Source organism: Capricornis sumatraensis, chromosome 3 (genome assembly GCF_032405125.1).
Source record: "Capricornis sumatraensis isolate serow.1 chromosome 3, serow.2, whole genome shotgun sequence".
Taxonomy (NCBI): domain Eukaryota; kingdom Metazoa; phylum Chordata; class Mammalia; order Artiodactyla; family Bovidae; genus Capricornis; species Capricornis sumatraensis.
The window spans coordinates 92081780-92094307 of NC_091071.1; positions in this window are offsets into that span (position 1 = coordinate 92081780).

The window sequence follows — 12528 nt, forward strand, 5'->3', positions numbered from 1 at the left end:
ATGTTTAAGACCCAGAACTGGCTACATTTCTTTAAATGTATTCCTTAAATGTATAAGTATTCTCTCATATAAACTAATTCTTCTTCCTTTTTTTATGAAGAGACCTTCTCTGTCTTGGCTTTCTCAGCATCTCCAGCACCCCTAGCTTGGATTACACAGTCACTTTCTTGGGTTACACAGTCACTGACTCCATCTGTTTAGTCACCTACATGATGTCACCTGGAGGTCACATTTTCTCAACCACACATTTGGAGATTATGTACCTAGGGGAGAGTTTTCCTCTCTCAAGCTGTTCGTTCATTCCAATAACACAGATGCTGCTCAGATGCCCCCTGAAGTGCCCTTCAGAACTGCCTCAACCACTGTCTTTGAAGGAATTCCCTGATGGCTCAGTGGTAAAGAATACTCCTGCAATGCAGGAGACCCACGTCTGATCCTTGGGTCAGGAAGATCCCTTGGAGAAAGACATGGCAACTCACTCCAGTATTATTGCCAAGGAAGTCCCACAGACAGAGGAGCCTGATGGGTTTCGGTCCATGGTGGTCACAAAAGAGGTGGACATGACTTAGTGACTCAACGACAACAACTGTCTTTGGAGTAACTCTGATGACAGCAAGTCTGTACCTTTCAGGAGGTTAATTTAGTTTTAAGAACTACATAATGTCATTTGGGCAAGCCTGGTGGATAGAGTGGGTAATTTAGCTAGGGGATAGCACTTGGAGTCAAACATAAGAGGCGACTATGAAGCTATAGTCACCAGGACTTTCCTGGTGGCTCAGACGGTAAAGCGTCTGCCTGCAGTGCAAGAGACCTGGGTTCGATCCCTGGGTCGGGAAGATCTCCTGGAGAAGGAAATGGCAACCCACTCCAGTACTCTTGCCTGGAAAACCCCATGGACAGAGGAGCCTGGTAGGCTATAGTCCATGGGGTCGCAAAGAGTCAGACACGACTGAGCGACTTCACTATGAAGCTATAATATATTCCACCTTCACCCTATGGCTATGCAGGCTCTCCCAGAGATGTTCAGACCAGGGACATCATTGGAATATGTAGGAAAGTCCCAAGGGGCCAATTCACCAGGGGCTGCAATGCCATAGACACTGTTTGTCCCCTCAACTTCTCTTCAGGACCAGACTTACTCATGGGCATATTGATGGCTGACTGTGGGAGATATTCTAGTGTTATTTAGAGAAAATGACACTAGGAATGATTTTCCCTCTCACTCACTCACTTGTTCATTTACTCATAACACATTATTTAATACGTATTTATAAAGGCATTATTCTGAGCCAGTCACTGTGCTACATGGTAGGGATACAATGAGGAACAAGAAAAACTTGATCCATATTCTTTCAAGATTATTTATGATATGACAGGAAGACATAGTCATTGAACAGATAATAATGAGAAAAATCACAGAGTTAAAATTTTTGATAAATTCTAAAAGAAACTTTTAGAATTCTAAAATTCTTAAAGAAGTTAATTCTAAAATTACTACTTTAAATATTTTTAATAATGAGTTTAAAGTTTGAAAAGAATTCCTTTTAGTGAAGGGATATTCTTCTACTAACTACAAACAAAACTTGAGAGGAAGGCATATTGGGATGTGACTAGTCATTAACACTTTAGTATGAATCACTTTCTACACTTTTCTCTAGATTACAGCAGGACCAGTCCTCTACTAGGGGTCATATAAACAAATGAGACCTAATTAAACTTAAAAGCCTTTGCACAGCAAAGGAAACCATAAACAAAATGAGAAAACAACCCATAGAATGGGAGAAAATATTTGTAAATGAAGCAACCAACAAGAATTAATCTCCAAAATAGACAAACAGCTCGTGCGGCACAATGACAACAACAAAAACTAGCAAACAACCCAATCAAAAAATGGGCAGAAGATCTAAATAGTCATTTCTCCAGAGCAGACATACACATGGCCAAAAAGCACATGAAAAGATGCTCAACATAGCTAATAATTAGAGAAATGCAAATCAAAACTCAGTGAAGTATCACCTCATATTGGTCAGAATGGCTATCATTAAAACTATACAAACAATAAATGCTAGAGAAGGTGTGGAGAGAAGGGAACTCTCCTATACTGTTGGTGGGAATGTAAACTGGTACAGCCACTAAGGAGTACACTACGGAGGTCCTTAAAAAATTAAAAATAGAGCTATTATATGATCCAGTAATCCAACTCCTGGGCATATATCTGGAGAAAACCGTAATTCAAAAAGATCCATACACTCCAATGTTCACTGCAGCACTATTCACAATAGACAGGATAGGGAAGCAACGTAAATGTCCATTAACAGAGGAGCAGATAAAGAAGATATAGTATGCATACATAATGGAATATTACTCAGCCATAAAAAGAAGGAAATAATGCCATTAACAGCTACATTGCTGGACTTGAAGATTATCATACTAAGTAAGACACAGAAAAACAAATATTGTATGTTAGATGTTAGCTATGTGTGGAATCTAACAAAATGGTACAAATGAACTTGTTTACAAAACAGTTCCAGATGTAGAAAACAATTTTATGGTTACTGGGGGCAAAAGAAGGGGAGGGAAAAATTGGGAGATTGGGATTGACATATACACACTGCTGCTGCTACTGCTGCTAAGTCGCTTCAGTCGTGTCCGACTCTGTGCAACCCCAGAGATGGCAGCCCACCAGGCTTCCCAGTCCCTGGGATTCTCCAGGCAAGAACACTGGAGTGGGTTGCCATCTCCTTCTCCAATGCATGAAAGTGAAAAGTCAAAGTGAAGTCGCTCAGTCGTGTCCGACTCAGCGACCCCATGGATTGCAGCCCACCAGGCTCCTCCATCCATGGAATTTTCCAGACAAGAGTACTGGAGTGGGGTGCCATTGCCTTCTATATACACACTACTATGTATAAAATAGATAAGTAATAAGGACCTACTGTATAGAGGTCCTTCTCAATACTCTACTGACCTATATGGGAAAAGAATCTAAAAAAGAGTGAATATATGTGTATGTTTAACTGATTCCCTGTGCTGTACAGCAAAAAGTAGCACAACTTTGTAAACTAACACTGTAAGTTTGCACTGGCAGCAACGTGAATTCTCAATTAGGAAGGGCTGAGCTGGAGCGATGGGCCCAAAGAGGAAGCAGTCGCAGGCGTGCAGGATGGGGTGATTGTGGTTTGACCTAAGACAGTGGCAGGATGAATGGAGATTCTATCTGGGGGCACAGTGGACCTTCTGGTAGGGGGAGCTACACTTCACCGAGAGGGAAGAAGGTGGGTGAGGAGCCTTTCTAAAGGGCAGCTGGTGAGAACTCCAGAGCTGAGGTTCTGGTGGGAAAGAGGGACACAGAGATAAGCCCTAAATGGATCCAACAACAAGAAGGGTGGCGGCGAGCTTGGTGCACTGGTTTCAACACAGAGCTCCATGTGAGCCTCAAAGTGGAAGGGGGGCAAGCCTGAGGCTGCCCTGTTCCCCCTGCTCCTCACTCCTCCTGGCAACAGAATAGCAAGTTCAAGACCTCTGCTCTTGGGTGGTGAGCCACCCACAAGGATAAAGGATACAACAGAACTGATGCTGCAAACCAAGAAAAGAGCAAGTAACTAAGGCATGTAAATAAAGAATATTTAAAAAGTGAATGCAAGGAAAGGAGTGGAAAAGGCAATGGTAGGCACTCTTGACAGCGCTGTGAACAGGGAGAAGAGGGGGACAAGGGGCTTTTCATGCAAAGTTTTGTTTTGACCCTGATAGCTCAGTTGGTAAAGAATCTGCTGCAATGCAGGAGACTCCAGTTTGATTCCTGGGTCAGGAAGATCCCCTGTAGAAGGGAAAGGGTACCCACTCCAATATTCTGGCCTGGATAATTCCATGGACTGTAGTCCATGGGGTCACAGAGTTGGACATGACTGAGCGACTTTCACTTCACTTCGCTTTGATGAGGAGGGGACCTGTTGACTGAGAGAGTGGGGCAGAGAAGGAGAGGTACCCAGGAGAGTCAGGAGGGGCTGGTGCAGACAGGGACTGGTCTTAGACAAAGGGAGCAAGGGTTTTTCTGCAGCAAAAGTCAGGAGGAAGGACACAACGTACATGGCCCAGGGCAGTTTTGTCTGGGGAGGTGAGCGGGCTTCTTCATCCCGGCTCACAGGCTCCATCACTTGGGGCCACTCCTCCAGCTGGACCTCCCCACCTGGCTTCTCAGGCTGCCCAGCCCTCCCTCCCTCCTGTGGGGAGTGAATGGATGGATGCTGAGTTGAGGAGGAGGAGCTGAGGACCCTCCCCTGGGCGCCAGCTCCACTGGCTCCCCCTCAGTTTGGGGAGCTGCGACTACTGACTCCTCAGGGATTGCAGATCGGAGGCCAGAGGAGGATTTCAGAGATGATAGTCAAGTGATTTCAGAGCCTGGTCTGCAGAGCCTGGCCTTGCTGGGCAGGATTCTGGAACCCTCCCCTTTGATCCAAGCAGCTCAGCTCACGTGTACCTCCCTTCTTTCTGCTTCCTGGTAAGATTTTCTTTGAAGAAAGCCTTCTTGTGGTTTAATTTTTTTTTAAAACCACAACTGCCTCATTTTTCAGATAAGGCCCCTCTCTTACCTTTCTTGTTCTCCGTTTTCAGTTTAGATATGGGTGTTGAATACTTTCTTAAATTGGGTCATACTTTTTGTTCCAAACTGGGATCAAAAGAATTACAGTGAAACAAATGTCCCTTGAGAGCCGAATTCAGGTCAGTGACCTTAGCAATGGCCAAGAAGAGAGCACACAAGTGGCGGGAAGTGAAGAGGGGTGTGTGTGTGTATGTAGCTACTTCTCTTCCCTTTACTTCCTCAAGTGCCTGCAGCTGGTGACCTCTGGCCTGAAAGCCGACTGGCAAAGGAGCCCTGGAGGCCCTGGTCTCCAGTGTTACACATTTGTGTGTCCACAGTTTCATGCACCCTTGGAAACCCATCTCTGCCAGGTGTCCTCTGGCCACGGACCATCCCCTCCAGGGTCTGATCGTGGGAGGCAGGAAAGAGAAGAGAGAGAAGCAGGGAACACACGTGGGTAGGTTTTGCCTCCTGCACCAACCTTCTCAGCCCATGGCTTCCCATCTCCCTGTCTCAGTCAGCCAGGGCAGCCATAACAAAACACCACAGACTCATTGGTTTAGGCAACAGAAACGCATTTCTCACCATTCAAGGTGCTGGCGGTTTGCTTTCTCTGGGGCATCTCTCTTTGGCTTGCAAGCGCCTCTTGCCAGGTCTTCAGGTGGCCTCTGTCTGTGTGCACTCCCCTGAAGTGAAGATGCCTCAGGCATAGGCTTATCCTCTCATTTCATCGTGTGTCTCCCAAATCAGGGCTGGGGCAGTTCTCAGTGACGAAGCCCAGACGTGGGCTGGGGACACACGAACTGCAGAAAGGAGTTTCTATTTCACTCTGGAAGTGCTGAAATCCTCCAAGCCCAGCTGCATGCTGGGAAAATAGCGTGTTTTTAACATGACACACCTGTGACTCCCCTGCCCACTGGAGATTTAGGCTCAGCTTGGCCCATACTGTGATCCAGTGTTCTCCCTACAGTTTCCTTGCCTCCTTATCTCCAGTTTCTCTGACTTTTTAAGTTCCTTGGAGTTTTGGCTCCAGACGAGATACAGGAGTCTCTCCCTTTAGTCTCCACACATACACACATGCAGACACATGCAGCCTTTTCACAGGTCACGTACTTTGCCAACAATTTCAGGTGGGGATAGGGAGAGAGCTTATCAGTACAGAACGTTCTGCAGTCTCCTCCTGACCCCTTCCAGTCCCCACTTTCCCAAAGCAAGGCTCCCTGCCTGATTTGGCCCCTGAAAACTGGGGGTTCAGTTTTTCTGTGTTGCAAGTACCACTCAGATCACCTCTTTCAAGACTGAGGCACTCTCCCCACCCCTGCACCCCAATCTGCATGGAATGTTCCCTGCTGAAGCTCTCACAGCTGTCTCTCCCCAAGACATGACCCCTTGACTCAAGGGAGCTGCCACACATAACAGGGCATCCCAGGCACCTTGACCTCTCGGAGGGTGTGGGGTTCAAAGGCTTAGCTCCAACCTCAGTTAGGGATGACTCTGTGGGCCATCCCAGGCCCAGTTCCCCCAGAATCAACTGCTGTCTTTCCTGTAACTTCTATCTCTGCTCATTCTGGCCGCCCTCAGCCCTCACACGTGCTGCTCCTGAGAGCATTCCCCTACACACTGCCCGCTCTCAGCCCTCCCCCTCAGAGATCAACTCTGGAAAATCTGACTCGAGACCTTGGGTCTGGCTGCCACAGTGGGCAGCCCCACCATGGTGCTCTGTACCTCTGCAGTTTCCCCAGAGTCCTGGAAAGTCAACTTCTCTCCATTTATTAATCATCATCCCCATTTTGTCAACAGAGAAACTTGGGCTCAGAAAGGAGGCATGCAGGCCCAGCCTCGCCTGCTCCCTTCATTAGTGGCTAAGCCAGCCGGAAAGGCATAGCCACTGGGCTATGTGTAACTCCTGTAGGTTTGGTTAGTGGATTAACTTGTCATGTGGCACTGTGGAGCCTGACTGTAAAACTAAGCCATATGGTTCTGTCTGTGGGACAAGAAAAAATCTCTCCCTCACGCTTAGTTCCACCCCTTTGTGCTTCCTTGTAGGTCTGCTCCATCAACAATCCCCTTTTCTCTCTAACATTTCCAGTTTGCCTTACTCAGAAAATTCCCTAATCTCCCCATCTGATTTGGTTGAGTTCTTTTGGATGACAGGAACTAGAAGCTGTTCCAGATCGTCAGATAGGCTCAGATGATCTCGGGAAATCCAACAGAGCTCAAGCATCTGAGCTTAGGAAGGGTTGACTCCCAGGAGCTTCAGGGAGTGCCCCTCATCTCCCTTGGGAGAGGCAGTAATCAAAATGGCTAAACCAGAGGACAGTCTATAGTTTTTATCATGGCTCTACTTTGAGTCTTGTCAGGTACAACTCCTTTGTGTCTTGGGTTCCTAAAACGAGGATGATCATAGCACCTGTCTCATAGGATTGTTATGAGAAATAAATGAGGTGATACTCATGCAAAGACCTACATCATGAGGCACCATAGATTCATTATTGCCATCTTTTACTCACCGCCTCTCCACTTTTCTCGTGGTATCTGTTGTTTTCTGTTCTCCTTTCTCAGCCACTTCCTGTGGGTCCTCATGAGTCAGCTACGCACATGACTGGATAGAGGCTGCTCCATTCTCCTGTACCTATTTTCAGCTCAAGGATCCATCCCCAAAGAACATCTTTCACTGGTATCTCTTGGCTTGGGGGCCTTATGAGAAGGAATGTGATTGTCCTCGGTCACTGTTTTGAGCCCAATCATTCAAACGTAATGTCACTGGCAACTTTTTGAGCCCAATCATTCAAGCACTATGTCATTAGCAACGTAGGTTGGCCCTTCTCAAATCAGGTGCCCCCCTTGGTCCAATCACCCGAGGTTGGAGATTGCGGATCCCCTCTCCTCTCAGCAAGCGCAGTGGGTGGAGTAGACTCTGAGGAGGGAGTGTAGGGAGGGCAGAAACCCCAAGCACACTTGCTTGCTGCCTCATCCTGCAAACAGTGCACTCCTGATCTCCCCCATCACTATGGTTTCTCTCACCACACATGTTGAAAGAGAAATCTTTCTTCATGGCTTTGCTTCCTCTCCATCTCCTTTAGCCCTTGATTGCCCCCTCTACTCCCTCATCTGGAAGTATTTCCCAAAGCCCCTATTTGTCTCCTAGAAACAATATCCACAGATCTCTCCTTGGTCCTTTTTCTCTTTGAACTCCCTGCATCATTGAGCCTCAGATCATCCATCCTCTGTGAAATCTCCTCTCTTATTTTCCACGCTGCTAATCAGCCTTGTGGTCCTCTTGCCTCACACATCAGCCTGGCCACTTCTGCTACTTTTACAGATACTTGGGTGTCTAACCTTCTTAGATTATAAGCTTCTAGAGGTCAGAGACTGTGTCTTGGACAACTCCATATTCCACAAACCTTCCACACAGTGTGTGACTTACATTATGAGTGTTTCATAACGACCTCCAAATCCTACTGGTTTACAACAGCAAAGCTTTCTTTCCTGCTCACATTTCATGACTCCTGCAGGTCAGTTTCAACTCTGCCCAGCTCCAGTCTCCAAATCTCATCTCTTTTGTGGGACTGTGACCAAAGGAATAACAACCTTCTAATTTATTTGGTTCCCACCACAGAGCTTTGGGTTAATCATGAATACTTGGAATTGGTTTCATAAACTTACTGAAGAATTGTTATGTATCTGGATTGAGAGGGACCTAGCTTCCTGGTAGATTCCTCGGATCTAGAGTGGGCAAACCAAGGTGAACAACCCCTCGTCCACTATTTAGTCTCACTGAGATTTGTTAGTATCTGGGTGTGATCAGTGTTACAGGTGCTCAGTGAGCATTTGTTCAGTGGAAGAGATTCATTGTTCCTTGAACAGACTGGGCCTGATGTCAATTCCTGGCAAGGATAAAGAGAGCCCTAGTGGGAATGTAACTAGTTAATGAATTCCATCACTCTGTCAGGTATGTGAACTACCTGTTAGAGGGTATGATTTAAGAACCCAGAAGTGAATGTCCCCCTCTTTTAGCACTAGGTGATTCTGAGTCATTCACGATACAAAACTCAGTCCCTAAACTAGTTCTAACAATAAATCCAACTACACCAAAACCCATGGTGATTTTTTGCAATTTCACTGAAGATTTTCAGAGGCTTGGGAGGAGTTCACATTGCATAGCAGATAGCATCTTTCTTGTAAATCTCTTTATAGGAAAGCAATCTTTTTTAGATAAGTCTTTTCTCCTAAAGTCTCCTTCTGATTCGCCTGTGGGAAATGGGGCCTCTGTCCTCCCTCCTTTCTCTGTCCTCCCCCACAACAGTCAGCACCTCCTCCTCCAAGCTCTCTCCTGCCCTGTCATGTGGCTGGGGAGGCTCTCTCCTACCTCAAAAAGGGATTATCACAGCATCTTCTTAAACCCAACCTCTTCCCTCCAGAAACTTTCACATAAGAGCTACCTGGAAGACATTTTCTCCATTTTGTTAGGAACTGTACAAATACATTTTTTGTGAGGTTGGATACAATTTTATATCCACTCATTAACTGTGAGAAATCTATTTCACATGCCTGAACTTCATCTTATATATAAGCCTTGGGGAAACGTGACAGTTTGGCTTAGTGGATAAGTGCTTGTACCTGAGTCTGCCCAGGCTCTTCCCTGGCGGCTGCCACTTTCTACCTGGGTAAAACAGACAAATTACCACAGATCTTTCAGTTTTAGATTCCAGATCTGTGAAATGGGGAAATAATAGTACTTGTCCCATAGGATGGGGAGTGGTGTGTCATTTAACTCTCCCAACATATAGAGAGCTTAGCACCGTTCCAGGCATATGATCAGTGTTTCCAAAATATTAGCGATTATTTTTATCTTAGCAATAGTTATACCAGCAGAAACAATATATTTCAAGCACATATTCTGTTAAAAACATATGTAGTAGTTTTAAATGTGTCTGCAAGTTTTTGTCCACTCCATTAGGAGAGGCAATCAAATTCCCCTCTTCCAGGATATGGGCTGGCTTTAGGGCCTTGCTTCTAATGAAACAAATTGGGCAGAAGCAATAACATGTGACTTAGGAGGCTAGGTTAGTAGTAAAGGCAATACAGTTTCCCCTGGCTCTTTCTAATGTGTGTTGGGACACTTGCTGTTGGAACTCAGACACAATGCTGTGAGGACGCCCAGACCACACAGAGAAGCCATGTGTTCTGGACAAGGGTGCCAGCTGTGGTCCTGGTTGACAGCCAGCATCAATCAGCCACTGGACACATGGGCAGGAAGCCTTCATCAGGACTCCTCAGCACCAAGACCTCAAACGATTGCCACCTAGCTGAGACTGGGGCAGGCACACCCAGGTAATGTGGCCACAGTAGTGGCACATCTTGACCAGAGTCGCCTCTTATGCTCTTTGCTACTTCCTAGCTGTTCTGCAACTGTGAATATCACAGAACAAAAACATGTGTTATACGTCATCGTCTAAGTGGCCTTATTTTTAGGTGCCTTAACTTTGGAGTAGCCTTAACAATGAGAAAAGCTGCTCCAGTGAGAAGCCTGCATGCTGCAATGAGAGAGTAGCCCCTGCCCTCTACAATTAGAGAAAGCCTGTGCACAGCAGTGAAGACCCAGGAAAGCCAAAAATAAACAAGAGGAAAAAATATATATGTATAATTTAAAAATTGAAAAAAAAAAAAAAGATCTGCTGGTACCCCCACTCTTACCATGAGTTGGCTTCTGCTTACCTTCTGAGCTTCTTGTCTACCCCTTTCTTCTTGGACATCACACTCAAGACTTTTGAGTTCCCAGAAAACCATGCTATTGTCTTCCCATTCCTACCCTCCACTCTACCCCTGGCCTTTATACTTCATTCCTTCTCTCTGAAATGTCCTTTACCCCTCCTGGCAATGTCTGAATTCCTACTCTTCCTTAAGTCACTAACCTGATTCCCCAGTATTTAGGCCTCCCAGTATCTCTAATTCACAACTGGCATGGCTCTTGTCAGTGTATTGCAATGATTGCTCACAAGTCTTTCTCATTTACTGGAACAAGAGCCCTAGAGGGAGGGGCCTTTATCTCAGCAACAAGTTGCTCTATAAATATTTACTGAAGGAATGAACAGACAACTCACCTCCCTTGGAAATCTTGGCATTACCTGGAGGAATGGAAATCTACCATTTCTATTTCCAAAAAATGGAAATCTGCTTTTTGAGTATCATCATCGTTCATTTGGTTTATTCTTTAAGCTTATAAAGTCTCCAGAACTCTCGGTTCAGATTAGAAATCTACTATAAACCAATATCACTCTGAACTGGTCTCCTCATGAGAAAGTTTCTCAGGATAGTAAACTCCAAGATTTCTAGGAAATGTCTGTCTTTTTGCCTTAAAATGACCTTAATTCATAAGACTAAATACCTTATAACATCAGGGTACTATGTTTTGCTTTTTTTGCAAAACAGCTTCCTAAGTGCATTCATATGAACTTCATGATAACCCTCTGGGGCTGGTAGGGTGATATTGGTTTTCCTCAGTATAGATGAGAAAACTCAGGCTGAGAGATGGTAAGGCATTTGCTCAAGGTCACACAACAGAGCTGAGACTAGAACCCAGTTTAGTTTCTTTTGTACAATACTATGACCTTAAGAATGAGCTGCCTAGAACCACAGATCTTGGGTATCTAGTGAGAAAGTTCCAGGACTTGCCTGGGGCTGAGAGTGCATAGAATATACATGCATGTGCACATTCGGGGTGCCTGACCTGGTGTTGAGTGGGCAGGCCTATCATGGTGTTGGCCTGCCCTCTTACTTCTACAAGAGGTGGTCAGCAGTGCTGGGCCTATGGTCTGGCCCTTGCATACTGGGTCAGCAACTCTCCTGAGCAGGTGACCCTGTCTTACATGCAAAGAGGTGTATTTGATAGATACTTGGTGCCTCAGACAGTAAAGAATTTGCCTGCAATGCAGGACATCTGGGTTCAATCCCTGGGTCAGGAAGATCCCCTGGAGAAGGAAATGGCAACCCACTCCAGGATCCTTGCCTGGAGAATCCCATGGACAGAGGAACCTGGCAGGCTTTAGTCCATGGGGTCACAAAGAGTCAGAAATGACTGAGCAACTAACACTCTAACTTATAGAAAGACAATGTTATTCACTTCACATAACCTAATATAAAACACAGATTTCACATCAGTTATCAGACTTAGGAATGCTGGCTTCATTTCTTGTTTTTCCTTTACCTACCATTTAATTAGAATTGAGCACAGAAAGTTGAATAAGGAAAACCAAGTCCTTCCTCAAGGAGCTCCCATTGGCGGTCTGTTCCATCGCTGCCTTTGCTACTGGAGCAACATGCTATGACCTCCCAGCATTTCACCACTTAGAGTCATCTCCAAAGTTGAGTGCACACACTCCAAGCATGGGGCAAGATAATCCACTGGGGTGAGAAAGAGGAAAAAGTTAAGACTTCTATTTCTGTTTGGTTCATCTCAGTCTTTCCTAATTTTTATTTTGGGTGTTTTATAACACATATTAATTCAGGAGTACACATAATACACACAAGTGTGTATATTTATATATAGTATGTCAATTTTATTTTTATTTTACTGATAGGAATTTCTGATAATAAAGTTTGGAAACTGCTGCTTTAGAACAAGGAAAGGTATTCTTTGAGGCTGAAACAACGTCTCTTTTTAAAAATTATGTTCTCTATTCTGAGAGCTGTGAGCTCCTCACAATGGCCATGGCTATAGGGCCTGATCTCTTGGCTGACCCGATTGCCTTACGAAGCCCAGAAACACAGAGCACACACTTTCTCCTCCTCCCAGGATGCCTCACTGGCTTCATCATCACCTCAGACATTTGGGAGGAGCTGGAAAGCCAGGAGAAAGGTGGGGGTGAGGGAACAGTCTCTCTTTAGCTTTGCCGTCTCTTCCTCAGACAGTGGCTTGTCCAGGAAGAGCTGGCGTATTACTCCACGCCTGT